We start from the raw sequence: 20,102 nt of genomic DNA, 5'->3' as shown, positions 1-20,102 counted from the left end.
TAAACAATAATGTTTCCAGTAAAGTTCTGTTAAAGATATCTATACTTTATGACCCTGCCATAGTCTTACTTATTCTAAAGGGACCCCCTCTCATCTTGTTAATTTTCATTAATTGCTCAATGAGGCCTGCTCTTTTGGAGGAAGCTCTTTTAAATTTGATGAAATATATCCTCATTTATACTTTTCCTCCTTCTGATTTACCAGTTACAGCTACTTTGTATTCTAATCCTGATCAAGGCTGGCAGAGGATTTCATTATGCTAACATGTATTAAGGTGACAATAAACAAGAAAAGAATGCAGACATTTGTTTGTTTTGAAAATATATCTTCATTGAGAAAGTTTTTAAAGATTTTTAAAATTTATTTATTCATGAGAGAGACAGAGAGAGAGGCAGAGACATAGGCAGAGGGAGAAGTAGGCTCCCTGTAGGGACCCTGATTCAGAGCTCATTCTAGGACCTGAGGATCAGGACCTGAGCCAAAGGCACAAACCCAACCACTGAAACACCCAGGCATCCCACAAGAAACTTTTCAAAAGAATGGAGAACTTCTTAGGTTCAGAATGGTCTGTGTTTGGAGACTTGTTTCAGAAATGCCTGATCCTTTGAGACTTCTCATTGCACAGAGGGGTGGGCCTGTGATGTTGAATATCTTTTCATGTGCCTCTTCGCCATTCATATGTCTTCTTTGGAAAAATGTCTATTCAGATCTTCTGCTCATGTTTCAATTGAAGATTTTGTTGTCATTGTTTGGTGTTGATTTATGTGAGTTCTTTACATATATGGATATTAATTCCTATATATGTAAAGTTTTCTGCTTTGTAATATATTTGAAAATGTAAAGTTGTTAAAAAGTTTGAAAGTACATGAATATTTTGCCATAATTCAAAATTTTCAAGTTTTTTTAATGTGAATTTAAAGTAAAAATAATTGGAAATTTATTTTTAATATCTTTTTCTTAATGAGCTATAAATTGATTAGAAATTGTTTTGACTAATTCTTGGTTCAGAAGCCTATTGGTATATTTCCTAGATCTGTTTAATCATAAGAATAAAGTTTAATTAATTTTAGAAAATCATTAACATTCAGTTATTAATTCTAACAATATGGTAAAAAAATGTAAGGCATTAAAGCAAATGCTAAGATGATATGTAGAGATCCTATTATATGTGTTTCTATTTTCTTTCAATATCTTTTGAACATTGACTTTGAGATGTTTGGCACCATTATGCTGTATTGAGAAGCAATATAATACAGCAAGTGAACTATAAAATGTTTGTCATACAAATGCACTCTGAAGCCTAATTTACCTTGGCCAATTAACTCTATACTTTATGAAAAAAACAAGAGTACTGACTTCATAAAATTGAGAGTATAGTAGGTTGCTGGCTATTTTCACTACAGCAAAAGAGTATTGTCTCTGTGTGTATGTGTGTGATTTTGAAAAATATAATGTGTGTGCTGGTGTTATTTTGGAATATAGATGAGTTTTGCTGGAGTTAGGTCTGGAGCCAATGACCAAGAAAGAATTCTTGAGACGTCTTTGGTGCAAAATGATGGTTTTATTATAGCACAGGGACAGGACCTGTGGGCAGGAAGATCTGCTGCCCTGCGTTTGGGTTCAGGTTCATAACGGATGGCTGATTATATACCTGCAGAGTTGGGGAAAGTAAGGAAAAGGGAGATTTCAAAAAGATTTTCTTATTTAAGAGGACCTACAAGATACTGGAAGCCTTGTCATTGTCAAATTAAGTTTGTTTTTTCCCTCTAGCAAGTCATTAACATTAAGACAGTTGGGAACTTCTTGGAGGAATGTCACACATATCCCACCGAGGGGTGGGGGGGTTGAAGATTGTGAGCTTGTGCATTGTCCTCGGCTAACTTTCAGTTCTCCATCATGTACCATTCAATAATTGATCATCAGTGCAAAAATGCACTATGCACTGTGTAAGATCGCTATACTTGCTGCACATTCATCTGTTTTAACTTTTTACCACTTTGACCAGTCTCCTTTGAGCAGATCCTTTAAAAGGACTTAAAAGCTTTGTTATTTCACTTAAGAAACTTAACATTCTTTAAATATGTGAAGGGGAGGTTGTTTTCATTTTCTTATGTTCTCAAAATTTATTCAGGACTCTATGTGGGAAGGTTGAACAGAGTGCAAATTTAGTCATAGAGTTTGAGTAAAAAAAATATATATGTATATGTATACTTCTAGTGTGCTAGTAGGCAAATGACTCATTTTTAATATATTATGAAGCAGAAATTTTTCATATAAATATTGAATATTTAACACTAGGTATTCTGCATTACTACAAATTAGCTACAGCCAAAAGAACAACAAAAATGTCAAATAACTCAGCATAGAGCACATTTGCCTGTTGCTCTGGAAGACAAATGTCACATACAGGAGGACTTTTAGTTTTAATTCAATTTGCTTCCTCCCAGAAGTGCAAAATGTGTTGATATTATGGTTATACATTGGTAGGACTTATTTGTTGCTCACTATATAGACTTGATGGGAAATAGAGGACTAGCTGAGGACAAAGTTCAAGCAGATATCCCATAAAGGAATCCCTGCCTCCCAAGGTGAGATATGCATGACATTCCTCAGGAAATTCCCATCTATCTTAAAGTTAATGTCTTGCTAAAGGGAAAAACAACCTTTAACTTGACAATGGCAGGCCCTCAATAGGTCCTCTTTAACATATGAAAGTCCTTTTGAAACCTTCTTTTCTTACCTCCTCCAACTCTGCAGGTATATAATCAGCCACCTCTCACAAGCCCTGGGCAGCTCTTATTGCCCACAGGTTCTGTCCCTGTGCTTTAATAAAACCACCATTTTGCACCAAAGGCATCTCAAGAATTCTTTCTTGGTCTTAGCTCCAGACCTCACCCTACCAAACCTCACCTATATTCCAAAACTACATCAGACTTAATGTTTGCAATATCCAGTAAACTTCCCTGTTCCTTAAATTCGATATTTAAGAGTTACTGCTTATTAACTTACTAATTATTAACTCTAGTAACTCTAGCATTTTTCTGAATGACTACTTTTAAAGAAGATTAAGAAAAAAAAATAAAGAAGATTAAGCTATTTAATTAGGAAATATAAATCAGGAGACATTTCTTTAAAATTATTAAAATTACTAAATTTAAAATAGAGGCTGTAGATGATACTATATCATTTTTTAAGAAAAAAACAGAAGAAAATAAAATTAGTATTTAGTCTAATCACTATTTTTAAATTTAACATTTTGATCACTTAAAAATAATTCAGTTCAAAAGAAGTAATCATGCCTGAGATGATACCAAAGAGATGCATTTTCAACTAATTTTTTGTTTTTCTACAAAACTGGTAAGTTTTGATCTTAGATCATGTCATCCTTGCGTGGCATCATGAAATATAGCTATTTCCTACTTCCCTCATGATTCCACTCCTGTAGCATTAATGACGAAGTAGCTAGTTTACAGCTTACATAATTTCTGTAAGTAAGTATAAAGAGGATGCAAAAGATCAACATACACTACTTATCCATCAAGAAACTTTGAGAAATAGCTCAAAAGGATCAGCTACTTTTACCTCAGAAGTAGTAACTAGTGATGGTCTTTATGTAGGAGTTAAGCAAACAAAATGTCTGAAGTTCATTGCTAGCACAAGAAAATTTTGTGAAAATTAAAAGCAAATAAATTTTTTAAAAGAAAAGAAAATAACCAAAAACAACAGCAACAACAATTTTTTAATATATTGTATTCTTATCATTTGGGAAATTATTGTTATAAATAAAATAACCATTGATGTCTGTGATGTTAATGATGCCTTTTGAATGTGGTGACCTCGTTTAGTGAATAACTAACTAGGCAACTGTAATTCTGGCCCACTGTATCTTCATACTACCAGTTCAGGCAAAATTTGTAAACCTATTATATATAATTACGCAATCATGACTTTTTAAAATGATAATGCATGCTACTGGATGTTTATTTCCATATTGACATAGAAGAGTCCAAGGAATATTAAATGGACAAGAACAATAATATATACATAGAAATATAATTATTTAGAGATAGTAAATGTATAAATATTTAGGTGAATAGGCAGGGGGATGGATAGCTAGATGATAGATGGATAGAGAGATGATAGAATACAAATATATATACATTCAAAATGTCAATAATTCTTACCTATTTAAATGAGGTTATAGAGATAAATCTATATTTGGTATACTTTTTTTCCCCCTGAAGAAACCCCCCCTGTAAGGAGGACCAGCCCTAATCCAGAGGCAGCCCATCCAGGCGCCTTCCTGAAATTTTAGCAACAAAAAGCATTCTGTTTGTGATAAGAAAACCATTTCCCCCCACACCCTGATTGGAATGTCCCTGAATAGGTTCATGTTGACCTTCTGAGAAATCAATAACCTGAATGCTATGCGACTCCCGTGGTTCTTTTGTCTTTAAGCGGTGGTTTTTTTCTTTTGCCTTTAAAAGATACCTGTAATTGCTAATCGGGGCTCTCTTCCTCCTCGGAGGCGGAGAGCCCCTTTGCGCAAAAGTTCAATAAACCCTCTTGCTAATTGCATCTGCCTGTCTGGGGTCTGAGTCTCTGGGGAGTCCACCCGGACACGTTGGCACCCGTGAGCCAGGGTCCAACACCCCAATGTGTTTCATGTACTGTATCCTATTTAAAAGCAATTAGTAGGGCACCCCGGGTGGCTCAACGGTTTAGTGCCACCTTCAGTCCAGGGCTGATCCTGGGGACCCAGGATCCAGTCCCATGTCAGGGTCCTTGCATGGAGCCTGCTTCTCCCTCTGCCGACTTCTCCCTCTGCCTGTGTGTGTGTGTTTCTGTCTCTGTGTCTCTCATGAATAAACAAATAAAATCTTTAAAAATAAAAACAATTAGTAGTTAAAACTACTATATAATAAAGTATATAAGTAATTTTATTGATTTTAATCGCAATACAAATGATGACATTATTACACTTGTTTTTCCAAGGTTAAAATATGCTTTTGAATATAACGTTAAGAAAGAATAATAGCCCAAAGAAAATAAATCATGAAATTTAGATTAAATGTGTTTTAACCTTTTATTTTTCTTTTCATCATATCCCTTTTGCTTGTTTCCTCTGCTATACCCACTCATAGATTCATCAACAAATGTTCTGATTAAAACCATGTTGATCAAAAATGATTTAATGAAATTTGTAATACACCAAGTAGAAACTAGAGCTTATATGAGAAAGAATTTATTAATCACATTGAAAACCTAGCCTTTAAAAATATGGCTGTTTTCAATGGGACTTTTTTTCATTGTTCAGTTTATTCAAAATTTAAAATCTATATGGCTTATTATCAATGTAGAAGGGAGTCTTCATTTTTACATATAATTGAAAAAAGAATAAACAATGACAAGAAACCAGAAAATGCTAGAAATACAAAATTAATCTAACATATACCGTTATCCACTTCATCAATAGATTGTATATATGTTACTCAGAAGATATCTATTATCCTTATTGATCACGATTTTTCACTTCTTTGCTTTTCTCTAGTTATTTTTTTATGAAGTGGTTTTTTATTCTTTTTTCTTTTTAAAATTTTTATGTTTATTTATGATAGTCATACAGAGAGAGAGAGAGAGGCAGAGACATAGGCAGAGGGAGAAGCAGGCTCCATGCACCAGGAGCCCGATGTGGGATTCAATCCCAGGTCTCCAGGATCGCACCCTGGGCCAAAGGCAGGCGCCAAACCGCTGCGCCACCCAGGGATCCCTGCTTTTCTCTAGTTAAATAATGTATCCTTAGCTTATGCTTCTATCTGAAATATAAAATACCCTTGCTTGGTTCAGCAGAAATCGAATTTCTGGTGCATCCCAGACATTGTTGATACAATTTCATTGAAAAAAACCTTTGAGAAATTGAAAACTGAGAAATTTTTAGTTAAGTTGTTAATATGGACTGATTTATATAAATCATATGGAATGATTATATTATAAAAATTTTATGGTATACATGCTGAGTGAACATTCAAGTATATATATATTTTTTGTGTGTAAGGCATTGAAATTTAGTCAATACCCTGATTGGACTTTACTGAAGATGAAAATACATTACTTTTATACCAAAAAGCTTAGAATAGGAAAGGATCACCTACTTTCACATCGGAAAAAGTTGTGTGTTGAATCTGATGCAGGAATCCAAACACATACTATATCTCAGGGACACACAGAAGGAAAATCAAAGACAAACCAAAATAGAAGCATAAACTTGGCTGCAAATGAGGTAGCAAAGGAAACATCCACAATAACTTAAAAGATTGAATTTTAGGCACAACAGAATGAGTTTAATACTGTCTACCTACTCACATATACTAGCCAATCAAACAGGATCTGGTGAGAATTCTGCAAAGTAGTTTGGCTTCGTGGGAAATAGTGATAATAGGAGCAGTCAGCAAGATCCCCACATCAGATCATTCATCTGTTATGTATATATCATTCATCTATTAGCACATTATTTCATAAATCACTTTAATCAAATATAATCCTGAGATCATCATCCATTTTCATTGGAACTATACTGGCAACTAAAAATCCATATCTTACAAATTGGTGTACTGCCTATTTGCTCTCCAAGCATTTAGAAAGTTGCTATATTATACATTATGATGTATGAGACATATTCAGTTAATTAGTAGTAACTAATAATGTACTAATAGTTGACATGTAGTATGCACCAAATATGTTTTTCTTACCATTTCTCTATTTTTTTCATTGATATAATATTTATATACATGAAATGTTGAGATTTTAAATGTATCATCCTATTATAAAGTGTTCTATCCTTACACCCATGATCCCATGATCTATTTGTGAAGGCTCTTCAAACAGCCCAAAAGATTTTCCCTTTGTCATCCCTCTGAGATTCAGATTTGACAAAGCTCGTACAAAACTCTAAAGGAAATTTTATATTACTTTTGAAACTTCTATGTTTCTATTTGTTATTATACTAAATAGATATTTATGTGAATTCTTTCAATAAACAAAACATTTCAACTTTAACGACAAAAATTTTATATTTTTTGTTGGACTTTCAAGTTTTCTCCATAAACTAGAGTATTATTTTTAAATTCCTTTTTAAAAATTATGTTCATTGCAATAATTCCCCATTTTATCTTTTTTAAATAAAGTAAGCTAATGCCACTGGTAGTAAAATCATGTGTGTGTGTGTGTGTTTGTGTTTCTATAACCCATTTCTTGGGGGAAAATGGGACTTTTGTTGGAAATATTGGAAGCTTTATACAATAAAGGACAACTTATTATTAAATAAGATAATGATGGTTCCCAAACATCTGATTATCCAACCATTGATTCCAGTAGGCAGCTTTACATTGGAACATTTCAAGGAAAAATTAAGGCAGTTTTACCCTCAGATTAATAACCTTTTTTTTAAACCCTTCATTTTTCTTCATGTCATATCTCACTCCCACAGGTTTTTTTTCTTTCAGTCTAACAAAGGGACTCAATCATTTAGAGGAGGAAATTTATTTCCTTAAGCATATGGGTATCTTGGGAATAACTATATAAAAATGCACAATTAGGGCATTTTTCCAGTACTCAATTATGCCCACAATTAGGGCATACTTCCAGTATAAAGTTAACATGATAATTAAAACCTTAGTATTTTATATTTTATAAACATTTTATATTTTTATATCTAATCTAGAAACATTTTTGTGATTATGCTCGTAAGTGAGTCATTACATTATTTTCCAGTAAAAACAAATCATCCTTAATTCTGGTTGATGCTTAGATGTATTCATTGATTTAATAACTTTCTTGGGTGCCATCCCAGATGACAAAATTTCTCTGAAGTAGTCTATCAGGGATCATGAACATATTCTCAAAGTCTACTCATGCAAAGATGATTATTTGCTAAACTAAATGTTGTGAGTTAATTATCTAATATGTTAGAAAGTGATGGTGTTATGGGAGAAGAGAAGGAAAAAAATAGGATGAAAAGGTTAAGGAATCTTTTGGTGGAGCATTTGCATGAATATTTGAGATTTTTTTTTTTTTTTTAATATTTGAGATTTTTAAATAGGACAGTGATTGAGAAGCTAAGATTTGACCCAAAACTTTCAGAGAGAGCTAGGAGGTAGATGTAGATTGCAAGCAGATGAAATAAAATCCCTAAGTCTGAAGTGTGCCCAGAGTCTTTGAGAAATAGCAAGAAGACCATACTGACTGAACTGGAGCAAACCAAGGAAAAAGTAAAAAGAGAAACATTCAGACAGGGGGTGTGAAGCCAGCTCATGTGGGGATTTAACCATCATTTAGATTTTTGACATTTACACTAAGTTATGCAAGATTACAGAAATGGAATGTCATCATGTTGCTTCTATTTAAAAGAATGATTCCATCCTCAGAATGAAGTGCAAACTTTAGGTATTAAAGCAAGATCTGCTTATTCCAGCCATCCAAGTTAGAGATTACAGACTATGGACCAGGGTGTTGGCAGCAGGGGCACTGAAAAGAGCTCAGATATTGCATAAATTATAAAGGTAGAACGAACATTTTTTGTTCACAGTGCATCGAGTATGCAGTTTAAGGCATCAGGTATAAATGGAAAGAAGAGTCTTATAGGAATCCAATATTTTTGGCCTAATGAAGTTATCAGTAGGGAGAGGAAAGGATGAGGTTGGGAAGAGACTAAAAGAAAGTTAGGAATTTAACCTTGAACAAATTACATTCAATATCTTAATTATTCAGCTTGAGTTTGGAGTTTGGGAAAGAGAAGGTAAAGACATATACATTTTGGAATTTGGGTTTTTTTTTTTTGCATGCAGTAATTAAAACCTCTTATCAGGGATGCCTGGGTGGCTTAGTGGGTTAAGACTTCAATTCTTGATTTCAGTTCATGATCCTGAGATTGAGCCCCATATTTGGTTCTGTGCTCAGTGGGAGTCTGCTGGAGATTCTCTCCCTCTCCATCTGCCCCTCCCTTCACCCCCGCTTTCACACACACATACACTGTCTCAAATAAATAAATAAATCTTTAAAAAAGTCCAAAACCCTCTTAGGCAGAAAGAGATTACCAAAAGATTATAGACAAAGAAGAGAGAAAATAACTCAGTTCTGAGGAACTTCAACATTAATGGATAAATGGAGAAAGCAACAAAGAAGCTAACTGTGAGATCCAAAAAACCTAGTGGAAGAAATATATCAAAAAGGAGTAATATGTTGTTTTGAATGCTGAGAAACATCTACATTAACCCAGATTTGGATTAAGAGGCTTTCCTGTCATTTTAGCAAGCTAAATAGATGGTGTCTATGTACAGAAAGTAAATCTAAAATATGGAGAAGATGCAGCTGATGCATGTGAATTTCTCTATCTGGCCTCTATGAGAAAATTCATAGTCTCTAAAACTGCACTTCAGTTGATTCTTCACAGTCTAAACAGAGATTTTGAGTTATTGCTGCTTTTCTCCTGTGATAGATATCTAGAAGACTTAGTGTGAAACTGTGAGTTTAAAAAGAGGAGAGAAAGAGACAGAGGGACAGAGACAGATAGAGAAAGAAAAATTGTCCTTGCAGTGAAAATGTTGTTTAACATTCTCAAGCATGGATCTTTGAACCACTTGTAAACTCTTTGGTTAGTTCAACAATCACTCTCTGTTGGAATGAGAAATGTCTTAGGCCCCAGTGACAAATGGGTAAGCAAAATTAAGAATAACTGTCCTCAGGGAGAATATTAACAGAGGAGGTAGATATTAAGCAAATGATGCAAAGATGGTTTTTTTTTTTTAAATTTTTTTTTAATTTTTTATTTATTTATGATAGTCACAGAGAGAGAGAGAGAGAGAGAGGCAGAGACACAGGCGGAGGGAGAAGCAGGCTCCATGCACCGGGAGCCTGATGTGGGATTCGATCCCGGGTCTCCAGGATCGCGCCCTGGGCCAAAGGCAGGCGCCAAACCGCTGCGCCACCCAGGGATCCCGCAAAGATGGTTTAAATATGTAATAGTTTATAGATATTTGAAGAGATTTGAGTATAAAACATTATGGGGTTGAAATTTTCCTAATATCAACATAATCTATCTTAAAATATTGACTATAAAACAATAAACTGCAAGATCAAGGATAATTAGCCTTGAGATTATGGACAAGCTTCAAATGATTTAAGTCTCTGAAATTGCATGCAAAATCTTCTGAGTGTGTGAATAAGCAGTTTCCCCCTAGTGATTAGGTTGATAGTTATCATCTATTGCCAAACAGTCCTTTGACCCCAAAAGTTTACAAGCAATACTCCAGATGAATACTAACATGCTCTTTCAAACATCCTGCAGTTTCTAAGTAGCCAGATGTTGGGAAGCATGAGGACACATATATGGATGATTGACTAAGTTTAAGTTTCATATAGATGTTTTGACAGCAAGTACTGTGTGTAAAAAATGCAAATGAGCTCATTAGTTTGGAGATAAAGCAATTAATGTTGGAATATGACCAGGCATTAAGATTCAAAGGATGGAATGAGGATTAAAATCTTCCTTACTTGAAGGTTGATAGGTTTTGCTTAACATTTTGTGAGGGACGTAAGCCAAGAGAATAAAAACTTCAGTAGGATTTAATTAATTACATACTTCTCTCAAACTTTATGTTAAATCTTAAAATATTGATAACCACATTTTATTTTTAGCTACAGAAATTGTATTTTAGAATATAAGAGTACAGAGGAGAAAAAACCCTTGAGGTTCCATTTTATTTTTTTTCTTTATTTATTTATGATAGTCACAGAGAGAGAGAGAGAGAGAGAGAGGCAGAGACACAGGCAGAGGGAGAAGCAGGCTCCATGCACCGGGAGCCCAAGTGGGACTTGATCCTGGGTCTCCAGGATCGCGCCCTCGGCCAAAGGCAGGCGCCAAACCACTGCGCCACCCAGGGATCCCCTTGAGGTTCCATTTAATTATGTTTCCCATGCTACCCCTATTTTACAAATGGAGAAGCAGGTCTCCATTAATTTTCTTAGCCACTAACATTTATTACTGGCCTGATGTATACATGTCATTGTGCTAGAAGAAAGAATAAAAGCCAAGAGAGGTCAAGGGATGGCTTCAAGTTCCCTCCTAATTTTAGTAGACAGAGATTCCCTCATGATTAATTTGGAATGTCATGATTCATAAGAATATGCTTTTTGAAAAGAGGAACAGAAAATGTCTTAAGTATGTTCAGTGTGTGTTTTTTTTTAATTTTATTCATTTATTCATGAGAGAGAGAGAGAGACAGAGACACAGGCAGAAGGCAGGCCCTTTGTAAGGAGCCCAACATGGGACTCGATCCCAGGACTCCAGGATGATGCCTTGGGCAGAAGGCAGGTGCTAAACTACTGAGCCACCCAAGGATCCCCATGTTCAGTGTGCCTTCTTGATGGAACATCTCAGGGACATTTCTTAAACCTCAGAGTCTCTCATTCCTTCCTCCAAGATATAATTATATTTCCCCTAAATAAAATGCTAGAATATTTCCACTCTTTTTGCAAACTTAGCCTTTAAAATTCTTTGAAGGAGTTTTTATCATGAAGCTCCTTGAACTTCTTTGTCATTTGGATTCTTTTAGCGATTACGGTTCTGAATGAATCACATTTCAGGGGGTGTCACAAAAGTTGGTGCAACAACATTAATGGACCTGGATATCAGCCCTTTATCAGAAGAGAAGACTTGTAAATTATTCTCCAAAATCACTGATTTATTCTGTAAAAAGGCAGATTCTTCATTAGCCACACACTTAGAAAATAAGTTAGTGATATTTTTACTGTTAATGAATGATGATCTTTACTCACAATGGAAAATTAAACACAACCGGATGCACGTGGAACATTGACTTAGAAGGCTAGTTATGAGAGAGTAGCTGTCTCTTTCTGTCATCTCTTCACAATCCTGACATAGGACCTGACAATAGGGTCTCACGATCTCAGGATCACTTTCCTCAGACATTTCCACAGAGCAATCCATTAAACCTCATGTTTAAACATAAAAATAAACTTCAAAAATTGCAAAGAACACTCTGAGTAAAATCAAGAGATTATATTTTCTATTTTATACTCCACTTGATAACATGGGTAATTTGCAAAGACAACAAGCTGTTATAGAGCAAGAATGTGTTATCATAAAGTATCTACTACTCTAATGTGTCCTTATGTTTTAATATCTAAAGGTCTAATCCTTTCAACAAAGTCAGGCAAAAAGACCTCATATCGTAATATTTTCCACATAAAACAGAACAAAATAGCACAGATTATTAGGTCTATATCTGGTTGAATCTGCTTTATTTTTAATTGTCTGAAAATAATATTATATTTTTAAACAGTTTCAGACAGAAACATAATCTAATAAAATATTAAGTAATTGTATGTATTAAATATTTTACTCACAAGCATTTTAATCATTTTGTAAATGCATTAATAGAAATTTCACAGTAACTATGTCTAATATATTAAGAATAACTTAAATCCTGAAAGCCTGTTATATTATCATCAAAAGTTCCAGAAACTAACCAATAAACTCATCAGGGAAACAGATGAGTGCATACAGGTCAAGGAATTGATTTTTTTCAACTTCATAGTGAGAAGCCTGGCCACTGGGCTGCTGTATTTTCCTTGATGTTAAATATCCATAAACATTCTTGCAATGGGACTCCGTTTGATGAAGAAACAACCTGACTAGTGCTTTAATTATGAGTGATGTGAAAAAAAATAAAGAAATATAAAGATAATCTCCCACATTTTATTAAATGACAAAAAAGAGAGACATACATTTCATTTTTTTTGAATATTCTATTTTGCAAAAACAAATGTTTCCCCTCTGTAATAAGTTACTTGGAGTAGCACAGTCATGAAATGCAGAACATTGTACAACTCTCTTACAGAGAAAAGCTTGTTAAGAAGTATCACTATTGGGCAGCCCTGGTGGCACAGTGGTTTAGTGCTGCCTGCAGCCTGGGGTGTGATTCTGGAGACCTGAGATTGAGTCCCATGTCTGGCTCCCTGCATGGAGCCTACTTCTTCTTCTGCCTGTGTCTCTGTCTCTCATGAATAAGTAAATAAAATCTTAAAAAAAAAAAAAAAAAAAGAAGTATCAGTACTTATCTCACATTTAGATCTTTCATCCATTTTGAGTGTATTTTTCTGTCTGGTGTAAGAGAATGGTCTAGTTTCATTCTTCTGCACATGGCTGTCCATGTTTCCCAGCACCATTTATTGAAGAGACTGCCCTTTTTCCAGTGCCCTTTTTCTTTCCTGCTTTGTCAAATATTAGTTGACCATAGAGTTGAGGGCCCATTTCTGGATTCTCTATTCTGTTCCATTGATCTATGTGTCTGTTTTTGTGCCAGTACTACACTGTCTCAATGGTCACAGCTTTGTAGTACAATTTGAAATCCAGCATTGTGATGCCCCCAGCTCGTTTTCTTTCTTTCCTTTTTTTTTTTAAGATTTTATTTATTTATGAGAGACAGAGAGAGAGAGAGAGAGAAGAGAGAGAGAGTCAGAGACACAGGCAGAGGGAGAAGCAGGCTTCTTGCAGGGAGCCCCATGTGGGACTAGATCCCGGGACTCTAGGATCACTCCCTGGACGGAAGGTAGTTACTAAAACACTGAGCCACTCAGGGATCCCTCTTGTTTTCTTTTTCAATATTCCCCTGGCTATTTGGGGTCTTTTCTGATTCCACACAAATTATTTCTTCCAACTCTCTGAAAAAAGTCCATGGTATTTTGATAGGGATTGCATTAAATGTATAAATTGCCCTGGGTAACATTGACATTTTCACAATATTTATTCTTCCAATCCATGAGCATGGAATGCTTTTCCATCTCTTTCTGTCTTCTTCAATTTCTTTCAGAAGTCTTCTGTAGTTTTTAGGGTATAGATCCTTTACCTCTTTGATTAGGTTTATCCTAGGTATCTTATGCTTTTGGGTGCAATTGTGAATGGGATTGATTCCTTAATTTCTCCTTCTTCAGTCTCACTGTTAGTGTATAGAAATGCCACTGATTTCTTTTTTTTTTTTAAGATTTTATTTATTTACTCATGAGAGACACACACACAGAGAGAGAGAGAGAGAGAGAGAGAAAGGCAGAGACAGAGACACAGGCAGAGGGAGAAGCAGGCTCCATGCAGGAAGCCTGATGTGGGACCCATCCTAGGTCTCCAGGATCACACCCTGGGCTGTAGGCAGCGCTAAACTGCTGAGCCACTGGGGCTGCCCCTGCTACTGATTTCTATGCATTAATTTTGTATCCTGCCACATTGCTGTATTGCTATATTAGTTCTAGGAATCTTGGGGTGGAGTCTTTTGGGTTTTCTGTATACAGTATCATGTCATCTGCTAAGAGGGAGATTTTGACTTCTTCTTTGCCAGTCTGAATGCCTTTTATTTCTTTCTGTCGTCTGATTGCTGAGGCTAGGACTTCCAGTACTATGTTGAATAGCAGTGGTGAGAGTGGACATCCCTGTCGTGTTCCTGATCTTAGGGGAAATGCTCCCAGTGTTTCCCCATTGAGAATGATATTTGCTGTGGGCTTTTCATAAATGGCTTTTAAGATATTGAGGAATGTTCCTTCTATCCCTACACTTTGAAGAGTTTTAATCGGGAATGGCCATTAAAATCCCAGAGGAGATGACCACAGCTTTGTAGTACAACCTGAAATCTGGCATTGTGATGCCCCCAGCTATGGTTTTCTTTTTTAAAATTCCCCTGGCTATTCGGGGTCTTTTCTGATTCCACACAAATCTTAAAATAATTTGTTCTAACTCTCTGAAGAAAGTCCATGGTATTTTGATAGGGATTGCATTAAACGTATAAATTGCCCTGGGTAACATTGACATTTTTACAATATTAATTCTGCCAATCCATGAGCATGGAATATTTTTCCATCTCTTTGTGTCTTCCTCAATTTCTTTCAGAAGTGTTCTATAGTTTTTAGGGTATAGATCTTTTACCTCTTTGGTTAGGTTTATGCCTAGGTATCTTATGCTTTTGGGTGCAATTGTAAATGGGATTGACTCCTTAATTTCTCTTTCTTCAGTCTCATTGTTAGTGTATAGAAATGCCATTGATTTCTGGGCATTGATTTTGTATCCTGCCACGCTACCAAATTGCTGTATGAGTTCTAGCAATCTTGGGGTGGAGGCTTTTGGGTTTTCTATGTAGAGTATCATGTCATCGGCGAAGAGGGAGAGTTGTACTGGCACAAAAACAGACACATAGATCAATGGAACAGAATAGAGAACCCAGAAGTGGACCCTGAAATTTACGGTCATCTAATATTCGATAAAGGAGGAAAGACTATCCACTGGAAGAAAGACAGTCTCTTCAATAAATGGTGCTGGGAAAATTGGACATCCACATGCAGAAGAATGAAACTGGACCACTCTCTTTCACCATACACAAAGATAAACTCAAAATGGATGAGAGATCTAAATGTGAGACAAGAGTCCATCAAAATCCTAGAGGAGAACACAGGCAACACCCTTTTTGAACTTGGCCACAGTAACTTCTTGCAAGATACATCCACAAAGGCAAAGGAAACAAAAGCAAGAATGAACTATTGGGACTTCATCAGGATAAGAAGCTTTTGTACAGCAAAGGATACAGTCAACAAAACTAAAAGACAACCTACAGAATGGGAGAAGATATTTGCAAATGACATATCAGATAAAGGGCCAGTTTCCAAAATTTATAAAGAACTTATTAAACTCAACACCAAAGAAACAAACAATCCAATCATGAAATGGGCAAAAGACATGAAGAGAAATCTCACAGAGGAAGACATGGACATGGCCAACAAGCACATGAGAAAATGCTCTGCATCACTTGCCATCAGGGAAATACAAATCAAAACCACAATGAGATACCACCTCACACCAGTGAGAATGGGGAAAATTAACAAGGCAGGAAACAACAAATGTTGGAGAGGATGCGGAGAAAAGGGAACCCTCTTACACTGTTGGTGGGAATGTGAACTGGTGCAGCCACTCTGGAAAACTGTGTGGAGGTTCCTCAAAGAGTTAAAAATAGACCTGCCCTATGACCCAGCAATTGCACTGTTGGGGATTTACCCCAAAGATTCAGATGCAATGAAACGTCGGGACACCTGCACCCCGATGTTTCTAGCAGCAATGGCCACAATAGCCAAACGGTGGAAGGAGCCTCGGTGTCCATCGAAAGATGAATGGATAAAGAAGATGTGGTTTATGTATACAATGGAATATTACTCAGCAATTAGAAACGACAAATACCCACCATTTGCTTCAACGTGGATGGAACTGGAGGGTATTATGCTGAGTGAAATAAGTCAATCGGAGAGGGACAAACAGTGTATGTTCTCATTCATTTGGGGAATATGAATAATGGTGAAAGGGAATATAAAGGAAGGGAGAAGAAATGTTGGGAAATATCAGGAAGGGAGACAGAACATAAAGACTCCTAACTCGGGGAAATGAACTAGGGGTGGTGGAAGGGGAGGAGGGCGGGTGTTGGAGGGGAATGGGTGACGGGCACTGAGGTGGACACTTGACGGGATGAGCACTGGGTGTTTTTCTGTATGTTGGTAAATTGAACACCAATAAAAATTAATTAAAAAAATAAAATAAAATAAAATAAAATCCCAGAGGAGAACACAGGCAACAACCTTTTTGAACTTGGCCATGGTAACTTCTTGCAAGATATATCTATTAAGGCAAGGGAAACAAAAGCAAAAATGAACTATTGGGACTATTGGGACTTTTATCTTTTAATCAAGATAAAAAGCTTCTGCACAGCAAAAGAAACAGTCAACAAAACTAAAAGACAACCTACAGAATGGGAGAAGATATTTGCAAATCACATATCAGATAAAGGGCTAGTATCCAAGATCTATAAAGAACTTATTAAACTCAACAGCAAAGAAACAAACGATCCAATCATGAAATGGGCAAAAAACATGAACAGAAATTTCACTAAAGAAGACATACTCATGACCAACAAGCACATGAGAAAATGTTCCACATCACGTGCCATCAGGGAAATACAAATCAAAACCACAATGAGATACCACCTCACACCAGTGAGAATGGTGAAAATTAACAAGACAGGAAACAAAAGATGTTGGTGAGGATGTGGAGAAAGGAGAACCCTCTTGCACTGTTGGTGGGAATGTGAACTGGTGCAGCCACTCTGGAAAATTGTGTGGAGGCTCCTCAAAAAAGTTAAAAATAGAGCTACCCTATGACCCAGCAATTGCACTACTGGGTATTTACCCCCAAAATACAGATGCAGTGAAACACTGGAACACCTACACCCCAATGTTCATAGCAGCAATGTCCACAATAGCGTAATGGTGGTAGGAGCCTTGATGTCTTTCGACAGATGAATGGATAAAGAAGATGTGGTCTATGTATACAATGGAACATTACTCAGCCATCAGAAAGGACGAATACCCACCATTTGCTTTGATGTTCAGGGAACTGGAGGGTATTATGCTGAGTATTTAGTCAATCAGAGAAGGACAATCATTATATGGTTTCACTCATAAAGGGAATATAAGAAATAGTGAAAGGGATTATAAAAGAAAGGAGAAGAACTGAGTGTGAAAAATTATAGTGGGAGATAAACCATGAGAGACTCCTAACTCTGGGAAACAAACAAAGGGTTGCAGAAGGTGAGGAGATCGGGTAACTGGGTGATGGGCATGGAGAAGGGCACTTGATGGGATGAGTACCGGGTGTTATATTATATGTTGGCAAATCAAACTTCAGTAAAAATAAAGCTAAGAACAAAAAAAAAGAAGAAAGAAAGAAAGAAAGAAAGAAAGAAAGAAAGAAAGAAAGAAAGAAAGAAAGAAAGATAGATCAGTACTGAGAACTCTTTCACACTCTGCATGGTATTCTAAATTTATAAATTATTTTGTTCATATGATATCATTAATCTATTTCAGTTGTTTCTGGAGAGTCTATTTAGCCCCTATACTCTAAAAAGAAAACTTTAGGGCAGCCCTGGTGGGGCAGCGGTTTAGCGCCGCCTGCAGCCTAGGGCATGATCCTGGAGACCCTGGATCGAGTCCCATGTAGGGCTCTCTGTGTAGTGTCTGCTTCTCCCTCTGCCTGTGTCTCTCTCTCTCTCTCCTCTGTCTCAATGAGTAAATAAATAAATAATTAAAAAAAATAAAAACTTATATATAAGGTTTTGTAAGTTGTAGATTACCAACCATATAAATACCTTAGTTATTAATTATTAGCTGATAATAGTGAGAGTATCAATAATCAAAACTTTTTGGAGTGAAATGCTAACCTCTTTAAGAAAAAAAACCCCTCAAATATAGTAATATATGTGAGTTTTTTTTTTTTTAAGATTTATTTATTTATTTATTCATGAGAAACACAGAGAGAGAAAAAGGCAGAGACACAGGCAGAGGGAGAAGCAGGCTTCATGCAAGGAGCCTGATGTGGGACTCGATCCCAGGTCCCCAGGATCACATCCTGGGCTTCCCTATATGTGTTTGTACTGCCAATGTGTTATGAGTGTTTACTCCTATTTAATTTTCAAGTATTATAATGGAAGGAAAAACTAATATAGATATATATGTTACAGAAAATATGACAAATAATATTTTTTAAGGTCAAGGAAAAATTAGTCATAATTGTCCTCAACATGATGGTGGTAAAGTTTATTGTCATTTTTTAAAGTTTTGTAGTTCCTCTTCTCAACTTCTTATGACTGGAAATTCAGGACATACCAAAAAATGATATTGAATATTAACTTCATACAATCAAAAATTTCTTAAACCTAAAGACTCATTCCAAACATCTGGGTAGCTCTATATTTAGTGAGAAGAGACTGTACAAATAGTAAAATCAGTTTTAAAGATTAAGTGGAATAGGTCTCCCCTTTGATTCATACATGACTTAATGTTTGTGTGTGTATGTATGTGTGTGTGTGTGGTTTTTAAATCTTGGAAAGGAAACATTATGTCCTGGGCCTGCGACATGGAGGAAGGAGTTTACAGTAGCCCTTTCTTTTCTGCTGCTGTGCTTTTTGTGGTTTCAGTTACCTACTATTGAGCATGGCAGAAGAAGATGATCCACTGACAAATAGTCAGAAGGTTGATAGCAGCCTAACGCTATATCCCAAAGCCTATGTCATCCACCTCCTTACATCTCATCATGAAAGCATTTTATTGTCTCACATCATCACAAAGAGAGTGAAGTATAGTACAGTAAGAGATTTGGGGAGAGAGAGAGAGAGAGAGAGAGATCACATTCACATAAATTTTATTGCAGGATATTGTTATAATTCTATTTTATTATTATTGATGTCAATCTCTTACTGTATCTAATTTGTAAATTTAATTTTATTATATGTATGTATATATAGGAAAAAAAGCATATGTAGGTTTTGGTACTATTTGCAGTTTCAGGCATCCACTGGGCATCTTGGAACACACTTCTACCCACCCACAAACACACCCTTAACACAAGGGGGACTACTTTATTTCCTACCTAGAATGGAATCCTTCATTCTCAATTAACAGCAATGATTAAAAAATAAAGTCCTCTTTGGATGCATGAAAATAAAATCCATGGAGAACTACCATGAAGAATAGTATGCATTTCATTTCCAAATATTTAAAAATAAATGTTATCTAAATAATAATTAGCTGACTTTTTTCCTAACTTTCATTAAAATATCTGTTATTATTGAACTGGTGCAGCCACTCTGGAAAATTGTGTGGAGGCTCCTCAAAAAGTTAAAAATAGAGCTTATAGTTTCAGAGAATATAAAGTTAGCATTGTACCTGAATCTCTGAATTTTTTTGTTCTGTCCTATCAAAATGAAAAGTGTTACTTTTTTAAAAAATTTATTTATTTATGATAGTCACAGAGAGAGAGAGAGAGAGAGAGGCAGAGACACAGGCAGAGGGAGAAGCAGGCTCCATGCACCGGGAGCCCAACGTGGGATTCGATCCTGGGTCTCTAGGATCACGCCCTGGGCCAAAGGCAGGCGCCAAACTGCTGTGCCACCCAGGGATCCCAAAAAATGTTACTTTAAATAAGGCATGCTCACTTAAATATTTAA

The sequence above is a fragment of the Vulpes lagopus genome, chromosome 11 (assembly GCF_018345385.1).
Source record: "Vulpes lagopus strain Blue_001 chromosome 11, ASM1834538v1, whole genome shotgun sequence".
Lineage (NCBI taxonomy): Eukaryota > Metazoa > Chordata > Mammalia > Carnivora > Canidae > Vulpes > Vulpes lagopus.
The sequence above is the reverse complement of the archived record's forward strand: the minus strand, read 5'-3'. Positions refer to the sequence as shown.